The sequence below is a fragment of the Triticum dicoccoides genome, chromosome 5A (assembly GCF_002162155.2).
Source record: "Triticum dicoccoides isolate Atlit2015 ecotype Zavitan chromosome 5A, WEW_v2.0, whole genome shotgun sequence".
NCBI classification, from domain to species: Eukaryota; Viridiplantae; Streptophyta; class Magnoliopsida; order Poales; family Poaceae; genus Triticum; species Triticum dicoccoides.
In genome coordinates this window covers 551,163,424-551,172,711 of record NC_041388.1, presented here as the reverse complement: position 1 = coordinate 551,172,711, position 9,288 = coordinate 551,163,424, and positions in this window count along the sequence as shown.

The following is a 9,288-nucleotide window of genomic DNA, read 5'->3' as shown; positions in this document are numbered from 1 at the left end:
TTTGGGGTGTGTCAGCCCATTAAGCATTTAAACGATCCTGGTTTTTGCTAGGATGTTCCTAGCCATTTTTTCATGGTTTGAATCATTCTTTCCTTTTTATTTATTTTTTATTTATTTTCTTTTTTTAGCGGTATTTTCCTTTATTTCATGTTTCCTTTTCTTTTCTCTCCTTTTAAACTTGCTCAACGATTAACGGTCCGGGGCGCACCCATGAACATGTTAATTTGCTCTTGCTTCTTGTTTTTGGTCATCTCTGTCTCAACCGTGACCAGAGTGCGTGATTTTGCAAGGGCTCTGGATGTCCATGTTGGTAACGTTTGGGTCTCTCTTGCAGCGAAACGAACATACAACTCACCTCAATCAGCCTCTGTAGCGGGCCGACCAAGTAGAGCTCGTTTTGTTCGGTCTTCTTCTTTCTTTTGCTTCGTCTAGTTTTTCTTTCGTCCGTTAGCGTATTTTATTACTTTTTCATCTTTCTACTTTTGTTGATATTTTGAAATAATCTAAATACATATGTTCCAAAAATTAATTCACATATTTTTTAATAATTAATGGAACATTTCAAATATATTCATGTTGTCGAAACATGTAAATCGCACAATGTCTAAAAAAATATTCATACCATTCAATAAAAGGTTTGTGACATTTTAAAAAAACTTCACACGATTGTAAAAAAATAATTGCATTTTATTAGGAAATTCATAATAATCTGATATATTTCTATATATATATAAAATGTCCATGACATTAAATTAATAATAACATAATTACAATAAATATTCTCGTAAATAAAATAGAGTTTTTTAAACCATTGAAAATATATTCCTGAGATCTAACTTTTTTTCAAACACTTCAGAAATGTTTGGAAATTCTAAAGAAAATTTAATGGGATTTATTAAAAATGTTCACTCTATGTTAAAAAATGTTCACTATGTATTACAAAATCTTCAATGTGTTTGTCAAAATCAAATGTTCAACATGTATCTTAAAAACACTCAACGTGTATTTGCAAAATAGTCCATGTTTCTAAAAAATGAAGATAAAGCAAAAGGTAAAAATAGAAGGAAAACGAATAGCAAGAACAAGCGAAAACCAAAAAGAAAATTAAACTGATGAAAACCACACTAGGAAACACACAGGAAAATATAACATAAAAAATATCCCATGCGGAAACTTTCGAAACCAGTCCAAACCGGCCCACAGAAGCTTTCCGAAACTGCTCCCAATAGGTAAAAAACACCCTATTTGGGGCTCGCTGGGGCAAATTACCGGGGCCAAGCACAGAGAGATCAAAGAGTGTTTTGGGGTGGCTGGCCAGTCAAACGTTCATGCGATCCCGGGTTTCCGGTTTTGGGAACCTTTTGAAAGGTTTGTGATTTTTTTATTATTTCTTTTCCCTCCATTTTAATTTGCTCAACGATTTATAGGTTGGACTGCACCATGAACATGTTAACTTGCTCTTTCTTCTTCGTTTTGGTCATCTCTCTCTCAGCCGTAATCAGAGTGCGTGATTTTCCATGGTCTCTGGATGTCTGCATTTGGTGTGTATGTGTCTCGCCCACAGGGAGGGAACATCCGACTCGCCTCAAGCAGCCATCTTATTTTCTTTCGTTCGTTTGCTATTCTGTTTTTGTTTCTTGTTTCTACTTTTGTCTTTTGAAATACTCTAAATCCATATGTTCCAGAAATCAATTTAAGTAAAAATTTTAAACAATTCATGGCGCAATACAAATATCTTAATGCAGTCTAAAATTTAAATCACACAATTCTAAAAAATATGAAAACCATTCAATTAGAGGTTTGTGATATTTTAAAAAATATCACATGTTTGTAAGAAAAACTAATTGTATTTTAAAAAAAGATTCAAAATAATCTAAAATTTTGTTCACCCATTTCAAATATATGATCATGACATTAAAATAATAATAATACAATTGGAAAATATTCTCGTAATTTTAAAAAAGTACTATGTACCATGAAAAAACTTCCAACAGTTAACAAATGTTTGCAACTTTTAAGCAATTTCATGGTATTTATCAAAAATGATCTATCTGCCCTAAATAAATCTTTACCATGTATTAAAAAAATTCATTGTGCATTTGAAAAATGCTCCATGTATCTTTTGAAAAAATGTTTAACGTGTATATTAAAAAGGTTGAAAGTGTATTTGAATAAAGTCGGCATGTATTTGAAAAATGAATATAAAGCAAATAAAATAAGAATAGAAGAACAACAAAAATATGGAACACGAGCTACCAAACGTAAACCAAAAAACCTGAGGAAAACCGCTATAGAAAACACACAGAAAAAAAAAGAGAAAACCAAACTTGCTGCTCCTTGCGGCAAATTGTGAAACCTTTAGAAACTGGTCCACAGAAGGTTTCTAAAACTGCTCCCGTAAGGAAAAAAACCGCACTTGCTGCTCCTTGCGGCAAATTGTGAGGGGCACTCACATGAAGATCGAGCGAGGATTTTGGGGTGGACCGGCCCATTAAGCATTTCAATGATCCAGGTTTAGGATATGGGTCTCTCAGCCGGGTTTTCGGGTCTGAATCTTTTTTACTTTTTATTTTTTTTCCTGTTTTTGCTCATATTTTTTGTTCTTTCTTCTTACATGTTTCATTTTTTATTTTGTTTATTTTTCTCATTCCCTTTCTTTTAATTCAATTTTTCTTGTTCAAGGTTATTTTTCTTTTTCAACAATTTTTGAAAACCGCTCATGTTTCAGAAAATGATCTTGTGTTGAAATTAGTTTAGGAATTTCAAAAGATGTTGAGAAATTCAAAAATGTTTAGAATTTAATTTTTTCACTTCTTATCAAAAAAGATCCGAAATTCCGCAAAGTTTAGGATTTCACAATTTTAAATAATGATCACTTTTTTTACAATTTGGTAACAATTTCAGAATATTTTCCCATTTAAAAATAATAAAAATTCAAAGATGTTCATATTTATCTTTTGCAAATTAAGAAAAACTTTGGGAATTTAGAAAATGTTCGCATTAAAATAAAATGGTTGTAATTTTTATTTTTATTTGAGTTTTCTATGACGTTCCTGTTTTTTCTGAAATGTCCGTGTTTCCAAAAAAATTCTTTTTTTTAAACAATGTTTGAGATTCCCGGCAAAAATTCCAGTTTTAGCAAAATGTTCGACTTTTTATAAAATTTATCACAAATTTGAAAATGTTCATGTTTAAAAATTGATAATTATTTTTAAAAATAAAATCACGTTCAAAATTTCATGAGAAAATGTATCGCGGCTTATATTTCATATACAACTGGGAACTTTTTTGCATTGATCGTTTGCCGTTTGCTGCGGTGAGCCCCGTGTTTGGCGCGCGTTTGTTTAGATGCGAAGCGCATCACATAGGAACTCCCCTCCCGAAAGTTATCGGAACACACCCTATGGGGCGCCACACTGGTAGAAGCGCTAGAGTCCGAACAGGCTTTGGTTCCGATTTAAGCAAGACAGAGCTCTCATGGTCTGCAACCTTGCAGAAATGTCAGACGGTGTCTTCTGTACGGACAAATCCTATTACATGTCCGCTTCGTGGAACTGGCGAGCAATTGGGCTGGCCTATTTTCTTGTTTGAGTCTGCTTTTAGTGTGTTTCTGCTTTGTTTTCGGGTTTTAGTTGTTTTCATGCTTTATTCTAGTTTCCCTACGGACTTTTATCTTACAGTCGCTATTTACCTTTTTTAATCCATGTTTTTAAGGGTTTTCATTTTTGTTACTTTTCCCCTTTTCTCTATCTAGACTAGAATTATGTCTTTTTTGCGGGGAAACTAGAATTATGTTAACTTTGTAGTATATAGATATAATTGTTTGTATGCATGAAAATATCATAAATACGCGATGAACATTATATGAGTACGCGATACATATTTCAAAATCAATGAAGCTATTTAGAAATTACGTAAAAGGATAATAGATTAATGCATTTTAATACAAGGATTTTTTAATACGTGATTTACATTTTATTTTATACATATGAAATTTTTTAGGGATCTTTTTTTGGAAGTTACTTAAAATAATAATACATGAATATATTTTCATACGTGATTAACATTTTATTTTATACATGTGATTTGTTTTAGAAATTATGTAATATTTTCCTGCAGAAACATAATTGTTTTTGTATACATGAAAATTTTCAAATTAGACGATGACAAATTTATTTCATCGATACAAAAATTTATAATTTGTAATTTTATTTCCTGCATTAGCTCTATTTCTCTAAATGTATTTTTTTACATCCTCTTTTAAGTATGTTAACAAAATATCTTTTGTTTTCATCTTGCGTGTTTATACATCCTTTTCACAATATTTGCGTGTGCCCCTCTCTCACCTACTCCGTGGATGAAATTCTACCTACCTATTGCGCTTGCGAACCATAAATCTAAATATTTCTTGAAAATTTATGCACACTCCGCGGCGGAACAGGGGGAGTAGTTGTTTATTTTGGTTTTTCTGTCAGTCTAGATAAACTGCAAAATAAGTTTTTTTATTTCATTGGACATAAAAGTACTTCTATATATGATTCAAAAACAAAAGGACTGTGATATTTATCAACCGTGTGACAGATTACAAAAATACCAACCGATCCTGCCAGCGAGGCCCAGCTCGCTCGATCCGTCTAAGGAGGCCCGGGTGCGTTCGATTCCGAAATTTTCTCTCGTCCCCGTTGGCCTCGCACCTCCCACGTTCTCTCGAAGAGTATTTTTTTTCCACCACCGTTTTTTTCGCGTTCCCAATTTTTTTTCACTCGTCCCATTAGCCTCCCACTTCCCCACGTTTTTTCCAGTTAGTTTTTCTTACCTTTCTTCAGAAACAAAAGTAGGGTAAAAAAATGAGGGAAAAGGCTGCTGATGAGATTCGTACCGCCCTCCTTGTTTGATGCTGCAGCGCTTATGCAAAGCACAATAACCAACTAGCCAACACACAGTTTCTGTTCACATCCTAAAAAAAATATACTACTTCACCGCTGGTGCATATTATTATCATGACATTTACACAGTAGTTATTCAAGGGTTTGCTTTCAACAATTTTTTTCCTATGTTAAAAAGTTACCACGTGTAAATTATCAGGTCTCCGGTGCATATATTATCATGTCATCTACACAAACATAACCGATGAATATTTTCCACAATTTTTCCCGAGGGTCAAATGTTACCACATGTTTTGTACCTAAGTTATCATGTGTGTGGCGCATATATTACCATACTATTTACACAGAACTTATTGGGAGTATTTCAACAACTTTTTTTCCTCGGTCAAAGTTACCATGGTGTCTTATATATATCTAAGTCATCATGTTTGTGGTGCATAAATCACCATGTAAATGTACAAAAAGAGTTACAACGTTATGTTATCAAGAACTTTTCTCCCCGGGTGAAAGTTATCATCGTGTTTCTACGTAATTTATCAAAAATTATCATGCTACTTACACATAAATTATTGGCTGTATTATCATTTCTATTTGAACAGAAGTTATTGTATATAAGTCATCGGGTTCATGGTGCGTATATTACCGTGTTATTCACACAAAAGTTATCGGAAGGTATGTTTCCAACAACTTTATTCCCGGTCAAAAACTTATCATGGGGTATGTATTTGAGTTATCAGCTCCGTGATGCGTAAATTATCATATTATTTTCGTAGAAGTTACCAGACGCATGCTTTGAAACAATTTTCTCTGAGCCAAATTTACCGTGGTGTTTGTACGTTAGTTATCAAGTTCACAATGCGTACATTAGCATGCTATTTTCATAGAAATTACTATGCTATCAGGTTCGCGGGCTTGACCTTACTTATAGAACACAACAACAAAACAAGGTATAGCCTAGTTATGTATTCTCTACATGGGAAAAACAATGGGACTAGGAGATAAATCGCCAAAGCTCAAAATTGAAAAGAAAAAGAAATGTCTTTTACCGCGTCCTATTGTCATCTTAGGCTCTCAGTCCTTACTTACAAAAACTACATAAAACAGTACCCAATCACAACATAGTGCATGCCTAGATGGTTGTCTCAGCTAGCCCAAAACCTGTGGGTGCAGGGTTTGACTCCCGCTCTGTTCGTTTTCATTAGGGTGAGGAATCGAAATTAGCGATGGGGATTGCGGTATGTACGATCGTCAATCAGACGGTAGCCAATGCGTTCGGTCATTTTGCAAAAACCATTTGGTGTGCCCATACATAAGTTGTTTCACATAAGTTACCAGTGGTATAGTTTTCAATATTTTTTTTGCCTTGGTTAAAGTTACCGCGGTGTTTGTACGTAAGTTATCGGGTATGTGATTCGTATATTACTGTGCTATTTTCACATAAATTATCGAGGGTATATTTTTCAATAACTTTGTCACCTCTTTGGTGAAAGTTATCGTGGCGTTTGTACATAAATTATCGGGTATTCAGTTCACATATTACCGTACTATTTTCACATAAGTTACCGGGGTATGTGACGATGACATGTACCTAGGGTAGGATCATGGACCTGACCTAGACGCCTTACCCAAGGACACTGCCCTGGAGTCAAAGGCATTCAAAGCATAAGAAGAGAAACCGACTGAGTTATCGAGGAGTGCAATCCACTTGACCTTCAACCTCACTCGGATACCCCAATTCCATTCGACCAAGAGAATGAGTCACTCGACGATACGAGAAATCACTCGGAGTAGAGAAGGCTTAACGTCACTCGGGATGGCAATGGTCAGACAATCACTCTGTAGACTTAAATATCATTTATACTCCTTTATTGCTGGCGTTATCAGTAACGCTCTATTTTAATGTACATTGAACCCTTTGTAATGTGGGCTGGTTGGGATCCTGACGCACTCTATATAAGTCACCTCCCTCCACTGGCACAAGGGTTCGCACCCCCTGTAACTCTCACGCATAAACCAATCGACCAAGCCTCCGGGCACCGAGACGTAGGGCTATTACTTATTCTGAGAAGGGTCTGACCTCGTAAATCTTGCATGCACAACCTTGCCGTAGCTAGGATCTTGCCTCCTCCTACGTACCCCCTATTCTACTGTCAGACTTACTCCCACGACAGTCTTCAACAACTTCCCCCCCTTAGTCAAAAGTTATCGCGTTATTTGTACGTAAATTATCGGGTATGTGATACATATATTACCATGTTATTTTCACATAAATTACCGAGGGGGTATGTTTTTCAACAAATTTCCCCCCTTGGTTAAAGTTACCGTGGTGTTTGTACGGAAGTTATCGGGCATGTGGTTCATATATTACCGTTCTATTTTCACATAATATATCGATGATATATTTTCAATAACTTTTGTTTCCGGTGCAAAAGTTACCATGGTGTTTGTATGGTGCTTATTACCATGTTATTTAAATAGAATTTACCCTTTCCCGGTAAATCTTACCGCAATGTTTGTATGTAAATTATCATATATGCATTTTATATATCACCATGCTATTTTCACATAAAGTTATTGGGGCATCTTTTTTGAGAAACTTAATATATCTTAAAATACCATGTTATTTACACAAAATTTGTCGAAGTATATTTCAAAAACTTTTTTCCTCTAGGTCAAACAACCTTTTTTCGGATCAAAATTAATACCGTGATGGTATTGAAGTTGTCAGGATCAAAGTAGAAAACATCGTCGAAAGACAGTTTATTGCAAGAGAGATGTGTCACTAGTAGAAAACAGGGCTTTGGTCCAGGCCGGGTCAGCCCATTAGTCCCGGTTCAGTCCAGAACCGGGACCAATGGGGGCATTGGTCCCGGTTCGTGAGCCCAGGGAGCCGGCCGGGCCACGTGGGCCATTGGTCCCAGTTCATCTGGACCTTTTGGTCCTGGTTGGTGGGATGAACCGGGACCAATGGGCCTCGCTCCTGGCCCACAACCATTGGTCCCGGTTCGTGCCTTAAACCGGGACTAAAGATTAGACCTTTAGTCCCGATTTGAGGCATGAACCGGGACTAATGGGGTTGAGACCTTTAGTCCCGGTTCGTGCCACGAACCGGTACTAAAGGTCCCATTTTCAAACTCTCCCCCCCTGGTGGATCGCCTTTTCAGTTTTTTTTAAAAAAAGAAAATGATGGAAATGTCAAAAAATAAAAGAAAATAAGTTTCCCATGTGATATGTGGTCTAGTTGTTGGGAAAATTTGCAAATGTGAATTTTGACTTTATTTGCAAAATCTCTCTGAAATTTGTAAAAATGGGCATAACTTTTGCATACTAACTCGGATGAAAAAGTTTTTTATATGAAAAATCATCTACTCGAAAAGTTACATCCGAATTTAACCGGGGGAACCCCGTTAAACATTTTCAAAATCCTCAAAACCCTAATAGAAAAAAAGTTACGGGGCTTTTAAGATCTAGAGTGAAAAAAATCGAAAAAAATTCTAACAGTGGGCAAACTGTGGTCAAACAATGGTCAAACTAATTATTCTAGAATATTAGTGTTACTAAATAATTATTTCAGTTATTTCAATTTTGGTCAAATCTGGTCAAACTGTGGTCAAACTAATTATTCAAGAAATATTAGTGTTACTAAATAATTATTGTTTTTAAAACAATAGTTTCAAAATAAAACTATGAAATGTGTCACTTCATGCTCAAGCAAAATTCCTGAAGGTTAATAGGATTGACATCTTAGTATTGTCAGGGAAACAACAAGTGCAGACTTGGAGCGAGGGAGAATAGAACCCGAAAGTTAAGCGTGCTCGGGCTGGGGAAGTGGGAGGATGGGTGACCGTTCGGGAAGTTAGATGATTTGAAATGATGAGGGGTGATTAGAGGATAAATTGAGAAGTGATGAGGGGTGGTGATTACAGACTAGAGGTTAAAAAAATTCAGAAATTTAAAAATAAAAAAAATTTCAAAAAGAATTTCAAAAAAAAATCATAAAATTTCCTTTAGTCCTGGTTGGTGTTATCAACCGGGACTAAAGGTGGAGCTCCACGTGGCCGCGCCCTTTAGTCCCGGTTCTGGATAGAACCGGGACTAAAGGGAGAGGCATTAGTACCGACCCTTATGAATCGGGACTGAAGGCCCTTTTTCTACTAGTGTGTATCTGACAAAAACTTCATTCTTTTTGTAGCTTTTTTCTTTTAATTTACCAAAAAAATGGAAGAAGAGTGCATAGAAGCTAGTAGATTGCATCGGCTACTAGCATGAAATAGCAACAGCACTCGCTGCTACTCTAGCTAGTAACTAGCCTAGCTACCCTAACCTAGCTAGTAAACAACAGCAGATCTCGTACGGAACAGTGGCAGGAACAACAAATAGCAGCAAGCGCATGGAGCACCCT